This window comes from Papaver somniferum, chromosome 9, assembly GCF_003573695.1.
Source record: "Papaver somniferum cultivar HN1 chromosome 9, ASM357369v1, whole genome shotgun sequence".
NCBI lineage: Eukaryota > Viridiplantae > Streptophyta > Magnoliopsida > Ranunculales > Papaveraceae > Papaver > Papaver somniferum.
Genome location: NC_039366.1, coordinates 115,845,479 through 115,864,410, shown reverse-complemented (window position 1 = coordinate 115,864,410; position 18,932 = coordinate 115,845,479). Strand labels below are relative to the sequence as shown.

General features: G+C 36.0%; 1 long non-coding RNA gene across 2 annotated transcripts; it reads left to right on the top strand.

Annotated features, from left to right (window-relative positions):
• The first annotated feature begins 8,257 nt into the window (after window positions 1-8,257).
• Window positions 8,258-11,194, top strand: LOC113307991. 2 transcript variants are annotated; one of them, XR_003339420.1, is made up of 5 exons: window positions 8,258-8,577; window positions 8,690-8,777; window positions 10,197-10,272; window positions 10,543-10,651; window positions 10,795-11,194. It is a non-coding gene; the product is annotated as an uncharacterized LOC113307991 (long non-coding RNA). The 2 variants fall into 2 exon arrangements; XR_003339421.1 differs by having other exon boundaries at window positions 10,507-10,651.
• The last annotated feature ends 7,738 nt before the right edge of the window (window positions 11,195-18,932 follow it).

The following is an 18,932-nucleotide window of genomic DNA, read 5'->3' as shown; positions in this document are numbered from 1 at the left end:
TCACAACTTGTATGTCTCAATATCATAAACTTCTTGAACTCATCTTGATAATCTTCACTCTTGTACAATAGTCTTCAACTTGTAAAAATTCTAATCCTTGTCTTGTTGCTATACTTGAATCTGAAATCTGCTCATTTCTGTACCGTTGCTTGTAAACCTTAAACGTCTTCAACTTTCCTTCGAATTTGTGATGCTCCTCTTGTTGATGATGATGGTGTTTCTATGGACCTGTTGGTGTAGAGAGAGATAAAGTGGATGGTGCTAACTGCGAACAAGATTACAAGTGGTATGTAAGTTAGCAATTCGATGTCACCATCATGATTGATAAAATAGCACTCAAGAGATAAAAATAGTGCTTTTATTGGTGGGATATTGGGTAGCTCACCATTCTACCCGGAGTTTACGTACGGTGAGACACACTCTAAAAGCAAATATTTAGACAGGTACAAAGAATTGAAGGTCGGTGCCTCTCATGAAGTAACATGGGTAGTCTCCACTATAGGGGACCACAATTCTAATACCGAATTCATTCTGCACCTCATTTTCCACTGGCATGGTTAAATCCAACTTTAACTCTCATACAAGTAAGAAACCCGATCACGTTCTCTGTCATCTCTAAGTTCAGTCACTCTTATGAGAATCTCGATGTAATCTTAGCGACATGTATACTATGTGACTCTAAACTAACCACAAGTTGGAGTTTTTTTATTCACTAATTTACACAAAAGTTGAAAAATTTGAAAAATTTCCAATGCAAATGCTTAACCACTCCCCCACACTTAAACTTTACATTGTCCTCAATGTAAATTGAATCGTCCAAAGAAAGTCAAGGTGGGAAATCTTATAATGATATGCGACAAGAAATCATAAAAAGTAAATTCAAGACAAGAAAAAATAAGAGATAAGAGATACAAAACCAGTGGGTTTCCTCCCATGCAACGCTTGGTTTAAAGTCGTCAGCCCGACTATATCCTTGCAAGATTCATTCCCCATATACCAACAATATGAAAAGTTGGGGATCCTTCCATGTAACCTTTTTTGCAAATACTCGCTTCACACAAATATTAGTACGAAAAAATAGAAGTGAATTTATCGCCCCATAGAAGTTTCCCCCACACTTATTCTTGTCTACACTTGGAAGTGTATAAAAAACATAGAAATCAGAAACTTCTATGGTTTCTTCTTTGCACACCTGCATATTATGAGAATCAAATATGTCTAATGGAGGATATCGAGAAACAAAGTCATTTAACAATATTCTCGAAGCACATACATTCAAGCCAATAAGAGGTAAAGGAGAAGAAACAATATGCAAAGGGTTAGACAAACTTATCACATTCTCTTGTGTTATGGTATCCTCTTCATCCTTAAAGAATTTACCTCTTGCACATCGTGGTCCTCTATCAAACCTTGCAAGCATTCTTCATCCATTCCTGCCTTAACCAAAGTTTCGACATCAACATCATCATAACAATCATTTGCAAGATCAATTGGGTCTTCCACAATATTAGTCATAACGGTTACATTCTCAACATACTCCTCCTTGTTGTTCGGCACATACTCTTTTATGGATGCAATTCTGTCCATAAGGAATTTCTTTAGAGCACTCATTGCATCATCCTCAAGCTCTACCTTTTGAATAGGTTCTTGATCATTATAAAGATCAAGGCTTGAGTAAGCTACACTAGTGTCATCATATTCCTCTTCGTCTTGATCCCAAAAATATTTTGTAGTACACCTTTGGGTTATGTCACCATGAGTTGCTTCAAGCAATGTATCTTCACAATCATTGTCACTTTCATAGTTAACATAAGATGGGTTGTCGCTGAATTTAATGTTGCTAATCTCAAACTCATCCTTTTGAATAGGAGAATTATCATTATTAAGATCAAGAGTTGAGTTATCTACACAATTATCAACAAAAGTCCGCAGAGGTTGGCCTTTTTCAACATTAGCATCAATCAAATATTCATTACAAACCACAGGCACATTAGAATAGTTATTGCTTTGAAAACAAAATTCTTCTGCATACCTTTCTTCCTTGTATTCATCAATGCTTCTTCGTAAGATAGACATACCTTCACGAAGTTCTTGGAGTTGCTCGTTTGTAGTCTCTTTATCTTTTTGAAACTCTTGTTGTACAAAGTCGGAAAATTTGTCTAACAAGTTAAAGACTTGTTGTTCGCGAGCATAAGAATAATCCTTGTGGTTGTTCGCACACATACCCGTCATAAGGTTGTTGATATGTATGAGGACCACAATATTTCGTAGGATATTGATCATAACCAATGAATTGGTTTTGACTGTACCCCTGGGATGGTTGGTAATTGTCATATTGTTGAGGTTGGAATCCGTATCCATTGTTCCAATATGCTCCATCCATTAAAATTGGTACCTGAAACACGATTCTCAAAACAAGGTTAAAAACAAGAAAATAAAAACAAAAAACAAAAATAAGACACCAAAAACAAGTGACAACCGCTGCCTCCACGGCGACGGCGCCAAAATTTGATCGTTGTCGTATGCGTCAAAAATAAATTACACTTTCTCACTACTCAAAATGTATAATATAGCAAGGGTAAGAAAGGATCGTTCCCACAGAGAGGACTAGGTTGTCAAATTTTCGGTTTCTTATATAAACAAAGGGGGGATTTTTCTGATTTTTAATAAACTAAGTTATACTAAAAAAAAATAAAGCAAAGCAAACACAAATCAAGATGTGAAGGTATTGGTCAAGGATTTCGTTTTCAGTCACAAACATGTTCTTGTCTTAATAACTAGAATTGATATTTAATCTCAACTTTTATGAAAAGCCCTAGGATACCTTGATCGCAAGAATATCCCGCTAATTCCCTCTTATCATCAACAAACACATTAAAAGATGTGAATATGAATTCTATCTAAGAGAACAACCTAACATGTAAAAGCACTAATCAAGTTTAATTCCCTAGATACATTAAGTTCTATGAAATCAGACCAATCAAAGCAATCGAACGTGTAAAAGCACTAATCCGATTTAACAAAGGTTATAATTCACTTGTGATTACTAGGATGTATCACTACAAGCAATACTCACAATTATGCTACTTGCAATCAGAAATTTATCACTTTTTCGTATAAAAAACTCTAATCTAGCAATAAAGATGAAAGCAAACTCAATCGATTCGCGACTCGACTAAACAAGCATTCAAATCATGTAACAATATTAATAGTGAATCATAAACGATAATATTGAGACAAAACTAATATATCAAATAAGGATTCATGTTATGTGAAATCCAACTAATCCATAACCTAAAATAATAATCTAGCTCATGTTCATGGAGTTCATAACAAGAAGAAAAAGGAAAGTTTTCATGTTTCTAAATCCTAGAACAAAAAGTAGAAGTCAAGATAAGATTCCCCCCTTGTAGAGAGTATAAGTCTCCCTTTTATAAATTCCAATTTCCGTCTTTTGTCTGTCGACCATAGCCAGCCTTGTAATTCAGTCCAAGCCCGATTGCACCTAGCACAACCAATTCTGGCAGTCATTCTGATCTACAGGCCCATAAAAATTGCTAAGCCTATCAGTCTTGTGGAACTGACAGGCAACTCCAGCCTTGATCAGCATCCCAGGAACATCAGTTATTAATCCCTCCTGCACCAGTCACTGCAACACCTGCATCAAGCCAGCTGACTGCATACCACTATTAACTCAAGCCACAAACCATTAGCAGTTCCCATCTCTTCTTGTTCTTTCTTGTAGCCTTAGCAGCTAGCAGGACCACCTTCAGAAAACTGCACACTTCAATACCACCAGTGCCGATAACCCATTCTAATCTTCACAGTCGCGGCACTATCACAACCATTATGACCATCTATGTGGCTTCACTGTATCAACAAGAGGTTATAGTTGCAACCTTTCCATACTCTTCTCAGCATAATCAGTTCAGATCAAGTCCTTCCCTATAACTATCTCACACAAAAGCCACCAATATCAATCATCATTTGTGGCCATTCAAATGTGTTTCCCTGCACATTCATACCTAGAATTCATTTATCTGTTCATAACTCATTCATTCAGTTATGACGACAACATTCAATTGCAGCTGCAATTCCTGCTTCATTCTGAACTCCCATTAGCACCAACCATTTCTTTCTCTAGCTACAGCAGCACCAGACTCTCCCATCGCAACTTCCACTGTAATTTGTACCTGTCCTAGACATGCATCTACTTCAGGCATAAGCATTCATTCCTGCAGTTTAAACCACTAGTACAACCAGCCATTTTCATAATCATCAGTGTCTTCAGTTGTAAACTTGAGCCGCTTCTGTCTCATCACCAACGCCAACTGCAGCTTCTTCAATTCCACTTCTACCTACCCATCTCTCTCTTCCTGGTAACAAAAGCTACCAGACCAGTGCCTTACTGTTACTGCAACTCATTCTTCTATTACAGCTCAAACACCATTACCTTAAGCTCACTCCCATTTCACTGCAGTACCATTTTTACCTCAAACAAGTCCCTGGCTTCAAACACCAACCACCATTTCTTCCTGCCACTTCTTTACCCATTACAGCTGCACAACCAGCTATGCACCTTCCATTACCATGAACTGATGGAAGCAACATCATCTCTGAGGCCTCCTTATCCTCCAACCCAGCATCAGCTCCTTCTCTGGTTCTTGCAAACTTCATTGCATCGCCTTCTAAGAACAACAACAACTTCCTCCATCAACTTGTCCACTGCAACCACCTTGTTCACTGCAATTGCAATTGCAGCTGCAACTTTCTTTGCATTCTCTGTTCAGCCAATGCATCAAGTCGCAACCCTATTCGAACACAACCAGTTGCAACTCCAGTAAGAGCAAATTCAGTCCCTTGTTTCACACCACCAGCAACATCACCAGTACCATTTCAGTTCAAGCAGCAGCATCTCAATTTCATTTCATCTCAGACCCATGGCTACAGCAAAACTCCATCTTCTTTGTACAACCCATCTTCCATATTCACTTCAGAACTCAGTTTTTCTTTAATTTCTCGATCATCATCTTCAATTAAAACCCTAATTTCTTCATTAGTCTTCACAGCAGCATCATATTTCATACAAACCCTAGGTTCAGTTACAGAAACCCTTCTTCTTGAATCGATTCGACAGCAGCAACAAATCTCAGCCACTGTAACTCGAAATGGCAAGAAGTAAGAACCCATCGATCTCTGGTTCCTCTTTATCTTCTCGATTCCTCTCTTCCAACCAGCCGCTATGGCTAGCTCTCTGCTCTGAATATAGATATGATGATGAAGAATGAAATTCGATCTGGTTTATGGGCATGTAATAAACAAAATTACTATAGGCGCCCAGAAATTTGATAAGGACCATGTAAACAATCTTTTCAACTGTCAGTTCTGCAAGACTGGTAGTTCAACTCAGTTAACAAATTCCACAACTCAGATACGCTTCAATTGTTGGCAGCTTCTTCATACGATGTCGGAATGATCTCATTCTTTCGCCACTGGCTTCACATTTTCGTGCTCTTCATCTTGATGAGAAGGAATTCAAGATTTGGGCGAGTTCCACTTCTTTTTGCTCCAAATAACTCCATTGCACCTAATAAACTCAAACGCACACATAAGATACATAATTTACATGAAAACTCGCAAAGAAAGCATAAACCATAGATAAATATCAAGGTGTTTATGACACCTATCAGGAGCATCAGATCTTTCTTCGTCTTTACGAAGTTATCCTTTTGATAACCATTACGATTGTGAAAAGGATTCGTATGACATTTATAGGAAAATATAGGCTTATCACAACACTGATTCCTTTGCCTAAAGTTTGGACAGTTACAACCTGTAACGTTAAGAGGATTAGTCTTAACGTATGATCTTGGTTTCACAACTTCTTGTGATGCCCAAACAAGAACATCAAGAAGTTTCTCATTCCTTATACGGAAACGACATCTCCTTTCCAGGTGACCTTTATTTCCGCAATACTGGCAAACATAAGGAATGTTCTTACCTCGATCTGTATGTGCTGACTTTGGAGGTTGATATACTTTGCTCTTTCGAACCTTAACTACCGGTGAAAGTATTTCACTTTTTCCATCAGTGGAAACCGTTTGTTGAGAAGAATCACTAGCCTTGACAAATTTTACCTCTTTGCTAATACTTGGAGCATCTATTCCCTTATAGCCCAATCCTCATGTATCACGATGATTTTTACTTGATCCTAGCATAGTGGTTAATTTGCTTGAGCTAGTATTGAGCTTTTTCAAGTCATCTTCCAACATCTTGATTTTATCAAGAGCAGTAGCTAAATCAGCCTCAAGGTGTTTTTCTCGAGCGAGACAAGCACTTTCTGTGTCATCAAAACTAATTTGTTAAGAGTTAAACCTCGCTTCAGATTCTGCAAGTTTTTCTTCCAAAAAAAAGTACTGTTGATAAAGATTATCACATTCAAGTGACTTCATACGTAGGTTTTCCTCAGAATCCTTGAGGATCGATTCGTTAGAACGATTCGAAAAATAAACTCCTGCGTAACATCTTCTCAATTTCTTGTTTTCTCGACAGAGAGGAGTCAGAAGAGGTGAGACATGAGAAGTTGTAATCTTCTTCATATTCCACGAATCCAAAAAATTAACATACTCTGAGACTTCCTCATCAACATCTCTATCAATATCTGAATCACCTTCATCAGAAAGTTCATCCAACTGTTCTTCTAGGAGAGTTTCCCAATCAACAATTTTTACATCAAGAGAATGTTTAGATATTGACTTAGATGTGACAGTTCTCTCAGGTGAATCCAAGCTTTTAGAATCATCTGATAATTTCTGAACTGGTACGTTATTAGAGATAGACTCGTCCATAATCAGATCGCTACAAACACAGACTTATAAGGTCTTTAACGTGTTTGCATGCTATGATACCAATTGAAACAGTGGGGGTACAACAACCACACCCAATATTTTGCTTAGCAATCTGTATGGACAAACTCCAATATACTTTCTAGAAAACCAACTAGACAGTCAGACTCAATCTAAATAAAAAGCATATCAAAGAGTTTATATCTCAATCTCTCGATTTGATAACAGTTTTCACTTTTAACTCTTTTATTTCTATCATAACTTTTTATTTCCTACTATATCTCTATTTCTCTCTTTAAATGTTATAGGGCCTATGACCCATGGATGTGCGGTCCATTAGAGTGTTAGGGTTTTTCCCTTCTCCCTTGTATAATTAGAACACTAAGCCTATGTAATGTTGTTCCCCTCTTTGGTTAATGAAATCTCCTTCTCTCTCTTTCTTTTTCTTACTCCAAAACGTCATCAGCAACGAGCTCTACCCTGCTAAAAAGAATTTTTTTTCTCTAATCACACATTATTAGTGCAATCTCGGAGATCCAATCTGACTATGTTCCGTCGGTACCTCTGTTTCTTTTTGGTTCTCTCCAATCAAACATTAAAAGAAAACTCCATTGGATTTTGGTACTATTATTTGTCTTTTTTTTCTCTTTAATCAATTGGAAAGGAAGAATAATCTGTTTCTATTATTGTAGTGTATCTTTATCGATTTTGTCATATATGCTAATGTTTAGCCCTCATTTTCCGTGTATATATATATATCTATGTATTTCACTTTATTTCATTTCATTTTTTGAAAAATACCTATGCACGACTATGTATGATGCTTTGTGTCAAATGCTCTCTACTGTTACATGTCTTTTTTTTATTATTATTTTTTTGTTGTTGTTTATGAATTTTTGATAACTTTTGTTAGAGCATTGCTCGGTTGAACCCACTAGCGTTGGTATGTCAAGTTAGTTGTCAATTTTAGTTGCCAAAATGCATTATTGATTTAGCATACTAAAGATAGTTTCGGACTAATTTAGGTCTAAAAAGTTGAATCGAAACTGTCCTTGAAGGTAAAGATTGAAGATTGAAGGCTACAAGAAGACATCAACAAGTACTTCATCAATAAAGGTATGTGATTGATTTCGTTTCACTAGTCCAAAATATATTTTTTAGCATACCTGAGGATTTGAGAAAAGGACAGATTAGGATGTAATTAAATATTCTACGGATGGGATTTGTCAAATAATTTAGGCGTGATTAATTAATGCTAACAACCTGTAATTTCTTTTCCTATTTGTTTGCACCCATTCCCTCAATTTTCCACCCCTATCGGATCAAAACACCGACCCTTGGATCACTTCAATCGTAGGGCCTATAATTAGATTTAGGAACTTCTCAAAACCGAATCACACCGGTAGGAACTTCGTGTTTATCAAAACTGAAACTTCCTAACTTCCCCCACTCGATTCTTCTGAGTTTCTTTTTCTTAACACAGCCATTAAACTTGATCAGCGTATTTAATCAACTTCATCACGTAAATATCTTTAATTTTCTCTAAAACCCCAATGTTTACTGAAACTTGAACCCATTTCGATTCCGATTCCAATTCCAATTTCTAAACAAAGATTTAGCTCGAAAGGGTGAAAATGGTGGTGGGTTGATGCCAAAGACGAACATAGAAAAGATTTCATCATCATCATACATTTCATCATCATCTAGATCTGGACTAGAAATCTTTCATAAGGTGAATAAACCCAGGTGGACGAGAGATAGAGATGTAAAATCAGTATAGATTCGTGTAATTTTGATTTTTTTTTCTTTTCCAGATTTAATCACTTATTTGTTTGTTTGATTAGAGATTGAAGAGGAGTAGTGGAGGATTGTATTTGGTTAGAGATTGAAGAGGAGCAGAGGAGGATTGTACAAGAGCTATCGAACTAGACAGTAATTCATCAATCTCTCTTATTTTGGTTTCTATTTTATTAAATATGACGATCTTTTTATTTTAATCTGCCCTTACATGCAACCTGAATGGGATTATTCATTAGGCTTAATGATACAACCATAATTTTAGTAGTTTGGGTACAGATGTGTGTGGTTGCTGGCAACTAAGGGGAAGGTGAAAATAATTTGCGATAATATTGGTTATTCTTTTTGTTCTGTATATTTGAATGTTACCCTGTGATCTTCATTGTGTATGATTGGTTTGGTATGCTTGCTTATTTTATGTCCAAGTCCAGCAATTTTTGCTCGATACATCTTTCGCATTACAGTTTCCAACCAATTTTTTTTTTTTTGTTATAAAACAAAGAAGTTTCTTAGTTGCTTACATTTTTTTCTTCCCTTTTATATTTTTTTGCACGTCTCTCTGATGCATCTTATCGTCTCGCTTTCTTTTAGTTTAAACTTTAGTTAGTTTCCTCTAGGCGGTTTCTTATTAAACATAGATGAAAGAACCCAAAAGACCATTCAATAATAAAACTGTCCACAGAATACTTGGCTACTACGTTGAATAGCAAATATCATTAATTACCTACATAAGAAGGATCCACGAAACAAATATGATTTTTAATTCATATGCACATCACTGCCTCTTTCCTAGCTATCCCGAAAATGTAAACAAATGAGCCAACAAAAGTGAACCTGCAATCACAATGAAATTCATGTTATAACAGCTAGTTGCTGCACCAGTTCCGCTTGGCGTGCTAGGTTTTGAGGTGAGAGTTTCGGTAGTTGGTCTTGCAGGAGTGGTAGGAGTAGTAGGTGTTGTAGGAGTGGTGGGAGTGGTAGCAATAGGAGGTGTTGTTGGAGTCGGAGGTGTTGTAGGAGTGGGAGGTGTTGCAGGAGTTGATGGTGTATGGAAGGATTAGAAGGTGTTGTAAGAGTGGTAGGACTAGTAGGAGTTGTTGGTGTATCTGCGTCACCGTCTTTGACCGCTAATTTCATTTCACCAGCACAATGATTTCCTTCTGGACTTTAGAAATACATGGTTGCAGCTACTTAAGGGACTGTGCTACTTCAACCACTGTACGTACTTTTGGCTCCTGACCCACAGTTATCATAATCACTCTTGTGTACCACCTTTACTTATGCAATTGGCCATACGTCAAAGCTGATCAAGGTTATCCAAGAGCGGAGTTTTAGTTAACAAAATTGTGCATAGTTGATAAGAATTGACACCAATATTAACTGTGTCGTAAAAGTAGAATGTTTTCGTTAAGCATATTATTGTTATCTTACTTCAAAATCATTATCATTTTTAGTACTCTGTGATATTTATTGTGTCTGGTTGGTTTGATATGCTTGTTTATTTTACGTCGACTCATTTGTTGTTTTGTTTTTTCAATTCCTTTTGGTAACAAGGCACTCCTTGCATTACGGATTGCGTCATGGCAGAGCTTGTGAAATTGGGTCAGAAGTACCAAAAACAAGATATATGGTAAAAATTTCAAGCACATTTGAATTCATCTTGGAGTTTTGGTTGCATGATTACTAAATTTCAAGCACATTTGAGTTTATCTTGGAGTTTTGGTTGCATGATTACTAAATTTCAAGCACATTTGAATTTACTTTTCTGTTTTACTTGAATTGCAACATCATTCTTTATTCCCAAAAGTGCAATATTGGAAAATCCATTTACAAACCCTCTTCTCTATTTTCGTTTGCCTGCTAGCATTATTGACGAGAGAGCTGCACTGTCATGGTCCAGGGTCGTCCTCGAGGTGATAAACTTTTGGTAATCTGCACTGTAATGTCAACTTTGTTCATCTGGCGCGGATTAGTCAGCTTGTATTGGTCTCTCTTGGCTGCATGTGTTGGTAACACCCTTAACTGCCTTTACCTCTGTCGTTTTAAGCATGTTCGGCATGCCCACTACGTTCTCTACCAGTGGGTACCTTACCATCTAATGTTAATTAGATTCTCAGCAAGTTTTCTGACCTATGTATGCTTTTCTCTGCAGTGACGTGCAGAAGTGGAGCTTGGATCTTTGAAAGGTCGTCATCCTTTAATGGAAGATGTAAAGAAGAAGGCAGTTGCACTTGGACATGTTAATTTTAGTACACCACCAAATGATGAAAATTATGAAGTCCTTATAGATGAGAATACGGATAGCAATATGGAACTGTATGTGTTGGAGATGGAAAACTTGGATATATTGATCCCAGTGAGACGATTGAATGGCCAAAGCAATACGTAACTCGTGCACTTGGATGTTAAATCATAATATTTTTATTTTTTTATTGTTTTTTCTTCTTTGTTGTTATGAACATGAAGTAGCTTTTGTTGTTGAATATAATTGTTGAGTTGTTAAATGAATTATAAATTATTTTTAATAGAATGGGTTACGTTTGCCTACAAAATTTATATGTTGGCTTGTCTGTAGTATTATCATAAAACAATCAGATTCAGCTGAAATTGACTTACATCGTCAGTCGTTAATTTTAGCCATACGAAATTTGTTGTTAATTATAGACAACTACGAACCGTCATATAATAAATAGTACACCAAATATATGACAGACATTAGGACAGACCATATTTGTCGTATAACTCGATTTTCGACAGTTTTGGTATGTCCTAAATTCCGCATTTTGGACTAGTGTTTGGATTCTTGTTCAATTCTACCTTTCTAATCTATCGAGATAAATGCTCACTCTATGGAACAATTCCAATGAAGGTAAATGTACATTTATGTATATATACTTGAGGTTATTTGATTCATGACTTTGGTGATAATAACCTTTATCCCTATAAAGAATCTCATGTTATAGTGAATGAGCTTGTGAATCCAATGAGCCAAGAATCACTCAATTCTGAGTTATAAAGTTATGAGTGATTTAAGTTCTTTAGTAGGAAACATTCCATGGGCTTTGGAGTGGTCCGCGAACCTGGGCCCAATACGTGACTAAAAGGGATTTTTGGTCAAGTTGGTGATCTTTCCTTATCTATGCAAGTTTGCTATTGGTCCAAACACTTTTGATTACCATATTAAAGTGTTTGTGATTCCTGCCTAAGTTAAAATGTGATTTATTCACATAATATAATTTTTGCTAAATAAGTTATTTATTTTATTATTTTGGCAAGAGTTTAACTTAGGAAAGACTCTCATATTTAGGAGAGTCTTGTAAAAGGAAAATAGCTTTCCTTAGCTTCCAAGCTATTGTTCATTATAAATAAGAATTTCGCGAGTTTACACGTTTTTCATCCCTTTGGAAAATTGGCGTAAGCTCTGCAGGTTGTTTTCCACGTCTTCTGTTCTTCGTGAACAAGAGTGAGATAAAAGTCTTTGTATTAGGGATCACAAAGCCAAGTTGGATTTAATCTTCGTGATTGATCATACAACTTGTAATCTAGGTTTTCACCTCTTGTCTATTCTAAGGTTTTCTCTTCTAATATAAAACCATTCAAGAGTTGTTGATCATAAACCCTAGGTTTTGATAGATTTCAGTTTCCGATCGTATACCAACACTTGTTAGTCGAAATCGGAGGCTAGAAAGAAAAGTTCTTTTGAGGCATCTCATAAAAATTCTTGAGAAGTTTTAAACAGGATATCTCTAGATTTATTCTAGTTGTTCGTGTTGTAGAGTTATTAGGTTTCTCTTCCTTTTATTGAAGAGTATAATAATCCCTAATCTACAGGTTTGTTTCGATATTGCTTTTACCTAGTAATTGTTTTTATCAAAATAAACACAATATTTCCAAAATCTTGATTTACATCTAAAGGGAAATCAAACCGGTGTTTTGTGCAAACAAAATATCGAATCGTATCAATCGTGGTGGTGTATCTTCTAAAGAGAGCCTCGGGTTCTGCTAGAAGATTTGTGTGAAGAATTTCTAAAGAGAATCGGTATTCTGCTAGGAGTTCTACAAGTGCTGAAGAAGGTATTACATCTAGTCCTAATAGGTAGTAGGAATTTGGTGTAACAACTTATAATCAGTGTGTGTTTATTCTGGACTAGGTCCCGAGGTTTTTCTGCATTTGCGGTTTCCTCGTTAACAAAATCTGGTATCTGTGTTATTTCTTTTTCGTATTATATTTTATTTATATAATAGAAATATCACAGGTTGTACGTTAATATCAATCAGTTCTTGTATCCGACCTTAGGGTTGTTGAGTGAATTGATTGACACTTGAACATTGGTCTTTGGTACCGTTCAAGTTAATCCTCTTATATTCAATCGGGCTCGCAAATCCATATTTTCTGATTGCGGATTGAATCAAGAGATAGAGATATAAAACTCTTTGATATACTTTTTATAGATTGAATTTAACTGTCTAGTTGATTCTCTTGAAAGTATATTGGAGTTTGTCTATTCAGATTTCCAAACAAAATATTGGGTGGTGTTGTTAGACCCCCGCCTTTTCAATTGGTATCAGAGCAGGCAAACACGCTAAGACCTCATAAGTCTGTGTTTGTAGCAATCTGATTCTATGGACAGAGGTGCCATCTCTATAAACGTACCGCCAATCTTCAATGGCACGAACTACTTATGGTGGAAAATTGTTATGCGAGCTTTTCTTCAAGCACGTGATTTTCAATCATGGGTATATGTCGTTAATGGCTATGATGCTCCCGTTGTGGCAGTAGGAGATGTAAACGTTCCCAAACCTATTGGTGAATATAGCCCTGTTGAGATACTTGATGCAAAGCAAAATTCCGACGGTTTGAATGCTATTATCCATGCCATTATCCCAGATCTTCAGCACCACGTGACTACGTGCAATAAGTCTAAAGATGCTTGGGATATCTTAGAAACCGTATTTGAAAGGAATGCCGCAGAAAAAGAAGCGAGGCTTCAATACCTAGCATCTGACTGGGAAAACCTTCACATGTCTGATGATGAAACCTTTGATGTGTTTGACCAAAGACTTTCTCAAATAGTTAACGCCTCGTTTGCATTAGGAAGAACCATTCTAAAGAAAGATATTGTGTGCAAAATTCTCAGGTCTCTACCATCAAGATACGAGTCTAAGAAACATGCCATTGAAGAAGCAAACGATCTTTCTACACTATCCAAAAATACTCTTGTTGGAAAGTTAAAGATCTTTGATAATGAGCACGCAAGAAAAGAGGTGATTTCTCTTAAAGATGCAAACAATTCTGAATCCCCTAAGGATAAATCTGGTTCGCCAGATACTAAGGATGTTACTCCACGACAATTTAGAAAACTCTTGAGAGACAGGAAAAATAGTTTTTCTAAAGTTACAAAATCTTCCATTGACGATGTACAATGTTATAACTGTCGTGGTTTCGGGCATCTTTCTTCAGTATATCCTAGCCGGAGTCGTAGACAATTGGCATATGCAGCAGATTTGCCTACTCTTGATGATGGTCCTGAATTTTATAATCCTCAAGATCTCACAGGCGAGGTTGCATTAGCTTCTGGAAAAATTCTTTCGGATACTGATTCTGATTCTGACGAAGAAGTGTTCCATGCTGATTCAGTTGCTAATAATCTTCTTAAAGAATGTCATCGGAAACTTTCGGAAGCTGATAGCACCATTTTCAGTGAGAAAGTTAAATATGACAGACTTCGTAGTCGGAATAAATACTTGCAAGACCAGCTTGATTCTAGTGGTGCAAGAGATAATCTCAACGAAATACGAAAGCTTAAAGAAGAAATTGCCGAAGGTCGAGATCGGGAAATTATTCTTCAAGCAAATCTAGATAACTTGGAGAACGTGGAGATGAACGTGTTATTGGATTCGGAACGAGAAGATCTCAAAATTCAATGTGAATCATCCAAGAATGATCTAGTTTTTGCGCTTGAGAAGGTCGAAAGGTTGAAAGAAGAAAACTCGAGCTTAAAAGAGAGTTTCTAGAAATAGTAGCTCAGACAAATTAACCTCGATATTGGGAGCATGTAGAATTCATCGTGATACACGAGGATTGGGATATAAAGGAATAGACACTACTAGTATTTGCAAAGAGGTAAAATTTGTGAAAGCTAAAAATTCTTCTCAACCAAAACCTTCCACGGTTGACAAAAGGAAAGTATCTCTACAAATTGTCGTTGAAGAAAAGAGGAAATTCTGTCAAGCTCCAAAGCAAGCACATACACATTCAGGTAATACTAAACATAACCATTTCCATTATACTAAACATTGTTTTTATTGTGGAAAACCAGGTCACTTGCAAAGGAATTGCAGATTTCTTAAACGAGATAAAACCATATATGATTCTGTTAAGAAGACAAGATCTGATGTTCCAAACTGGAGAAAAACTGAGTCTCATAATATCAGTTCCTTCAGTATTCCCCCCAAGAAGTTTTATAATTATACTGGGGAGAAAAGGAAATAAGTTGCTACAAAAGTTACTCAGAAATGGGTACCAAAGAAGATCAATAAAGCGACGAGTACTATTAAGAAGGATCTTCCAGACAAGAGTTTGACAAGAGATAACATCTTAAAAAGGTATGGAATATTTATTGAAAGTTTCAAGGAAGTTGTTAAATTCCTAGACTCTATGCATGATTTTGTTTCGAATACCTGTCGTGAGTAAGATTTTTCTCACCTCAACACAACCTGATTGTGTTGAAAGTGCATCCTCACCAAGGAGCCCTGCTAAATGCGGTGAGGATTGCAAAAGAATTGGGGCGCACGTATTAAGTTGGGAAAATTCTGAATATGTGGAATAATTTATTGTTTCGAGCTGAGTTTAACTCGCTTATATATTCCTCGAAATATGTGTTGGTAAGATTTCGCTTCGATCAAGATTATCTATACCTAGTGACGAAAGTCATAATGTTTCAATCACTTTGGAAATTTCTCTGACGAGAAAGGTCTGTGAATAACGAATGAATAACGTCCTCTGAGAATGTTTCAATGGTTGGAATGAGAGTTTATGTCTATATAACCAATGATGGATATAAGCATTGTGTGGTAACACATATGTGCATAAGTCATATTCCTTAATCCGAAGTTTTCGAACTTTGTTGATTGAGAGAAACCGGAGGAATTGGCTTTGCCAAGTCCGCGAACCCAGTCCGCGAACTGACGGAAGTTCTCTTACCAAGAATTTCTGCTGGGATTTCCAAAAACTTGTTTGTGTGTTTAGTCCGCGAACCTAGTCCGCGAACTGGCGGAAGTCTCTTTGCCGAGATTTTCTGCTGAGTTTGGAAAACTCTGCCGATTATCTTAAGTCCGCGAACTTGTTTGCGAACTTGAGTGGGTTATGATCTAAAGATGTGCTCTGAACATAAACTTAAAAGACTAAGGAATGCAGTATGCAAACCGTGGCTATAAGTTCATGAGCCGATTCAAGTGAATCGTATCATCTTTGTTTCAATTGTGTCTTGTGTAGTTACATAAGATCTCATAGCAATTGAAAAACTCTGTAACTAGTACATTTAAGTCAATTGAACTAGTTATGGTAAAGAAGAATATGGTTAATATGGAAGTAATCATATGGATAGATACCACATGTATGATTCTTAATTACCTAACTTTATTTGTGATTGAAATTCTTAAATTCAACAGGTTAGAAGCAATTATCAAAGCCATGGATGTTGGTTTTTATTATCAAAGAAACTTTTTCATATTCTTGTGGTAACCATTCTTGGTGTAAATCCTTGTGGAAAAGTTTATTCTTCCTTCTAAGCATATCAAGTCTTGTTTATACAAGTTTGTATGTTAGAAAATATGATCACAATACTTGATCTTCATGATCACATATTGTGTATTGTTACCATGAGATAGTTATAAACATTTTAGTAACATGATCTCATGAGAGACTTTCAATGATTGGTTCTTAAATCATATCTCCTTGTAGGATTTCTAAGATCCATTATAAATCCTTGTCTCTGGAGTAAGGTCGCTCTTGTTGTTCTTTCGGGAATGACGTCAAATGGGGGAGAGTTCTTTTGAACTTGTGCTTAATGGTAATATCTTGCGGGGTCTACGGCTATGGAATTTTATAGGGGTTATCTTGTATCTTAAAACTCCTTGATAAATACATTTAGCTTAGGCTTTATGATTGCATCTAAATTAAGTTGGTATGTATTTTTATTTAAGTCTATGAAATGTCTCTTGTGGAAATTTCATTATGATCCCGTTCTTGTTCCTTTGCCAATTTTATTGACAAAAAGGGGGAGAATTAATATGTAGTTCACACTACAAATACATATGGTTTTCGGATCATTGTGTAAGGGGGAGTGGTTTTCATGATCGAGATGGAGTATTGACTAAGGGGGAGTGATACATATCACCGTAGTATTATTTTCAAAGTTTTGATACAATGAAACTTTGATGTTGTGTAATAATACTATGATGGATCTTCAACAAGTACAGGATGAGCACACTCATAGTTGAAGAACCAAAGAAATCAAGCATGTAGGTTTTTGGTTTTGTCAAGTACAATCCATATGTAAAATGGTTTTGTCACTAAAATTGACAAAGGGGGAGATTGTTAGAGCATTGCTCGGTTGAACCCACTAGCGTTGGTATGTCAAGTTAGTTGTCAATTTTAGTTGTCAAAATGCATTCTTGATTTAGCATACTAAAGATAGTTTCAGACTAGTATAGGTCTAAGAAGTTGAATCGAAGCTATCCTTAAAGGATGAAGATTGAAGATTGAAGGATACAAGAAGACATCAACAAGTACTTCATAAACAAAGGTATGTTATTGATTTCATTTGGATTCTTGTTCAATTCTACCTTTCTAATCTATCGAGATAAATGCTCACTCTATGGAACAATTCCTATGACGGTAAATGTACATTTATGTATATATACTTGAGGTTATTTGATTCATGATTTTGGTGATAATAACCTTTATCCATATAAAGGATCTCATGTTATAGTGAATGATCTTGTGAATCCAATGAGCCAAGAATCACTCAATTCCGAGTTATAACGATAAAGTTATGAGTGATTTAAGTTCATTAGTAGGAAACATCCATGGGCTTTGGAGTGGTCCGCGAACTTGGGCCCAATACGTGACTAAAAGGGATTTTTGGTCAAGTTGGTGATGTTTCCTTATCTAGGCAAGTTAGCTATTGGTCCAAACACTTTTGATTACCATATTAAAGTGTTTGTGATTCATGCCTAAGTTAAAATGTGATTTATTCACATAATATAATTTTTGCTAAATAAGTTATTTATTTAATTATTTTGGCAAGAGTTTTAACTTAGCAAAGACTCCCATATTTAGGAGAGTTTTGTAAAAGAAAAATAGCTTTGCTTAGCTTCCAAGCTATTTTTCATTATAAATAAGGAGTTCGCGAGTTTACACGTTTTTCATCCCTTTGGAAAATTGGCGTAAGCTCTGCAGGTTGTTTTCCACGTCTTCTGTTCTTCGTGAACAAGAGTGAGATAAAAGTCTTTGTATTAGGGATCACAAAACCAAGTTGGATTTAATATTCGTGATTGATCATACAACTTGTAATCAGGGTTTTCGCCTCTTGTCTATTCTAAGGTTTTCTCTTCTGATATAAAACCATTCAAGAATTGTTGATCATAAACCCTAAGTTTTGATAGATTTCAGTTTCCGATCGTATACCAACACTTGTTACACGCAATCGGAGGCTACAAAGAAAAACTTCTTTTGAGGAATCTCGTAAAAATCCTTGAGAAGTTTTAAACAAGATATCTCTAGATTTATACTAGTTGTTCTTGTTGTAGAGTTATTAGATTTTTCTTCCTTTTATTGAAGAGTATAATAATCCCTAATCTACAGGTTTGTTTTGATATTACTTTTACCTAGTAATTGTTTTTATCAAAATAAACACAGGATTTCCAAAACCTTGATTTACATCTAAAGGGAAATCAAACCGGTGTTTTGTGCAAACAAAATATGGAATCGTATCAATCGTGGTGGTGTATCTTCTAAAGAGAGCCTCGGGTTCTGCTAGAAGATTTGTGTGAAGAATTTCTAAAGAGAATCAGTATTCTGCTAAGAGTTCTACAAGTGCTGAAGAAGGTATTACATCTAGTCCGAATAGGTAGTAGGAATTTGGTGTAACAACTTATAATCAGTGTGTGTTTATTCTGGACTAGGTCCCAGGGTTTTTCTGCATTTGCGGTTTCCTCGTTAACAAAATCTGGTGTATGTGTTATTTCTTTTCCGCATTATATTTTATTTATATAATAGAAATATCA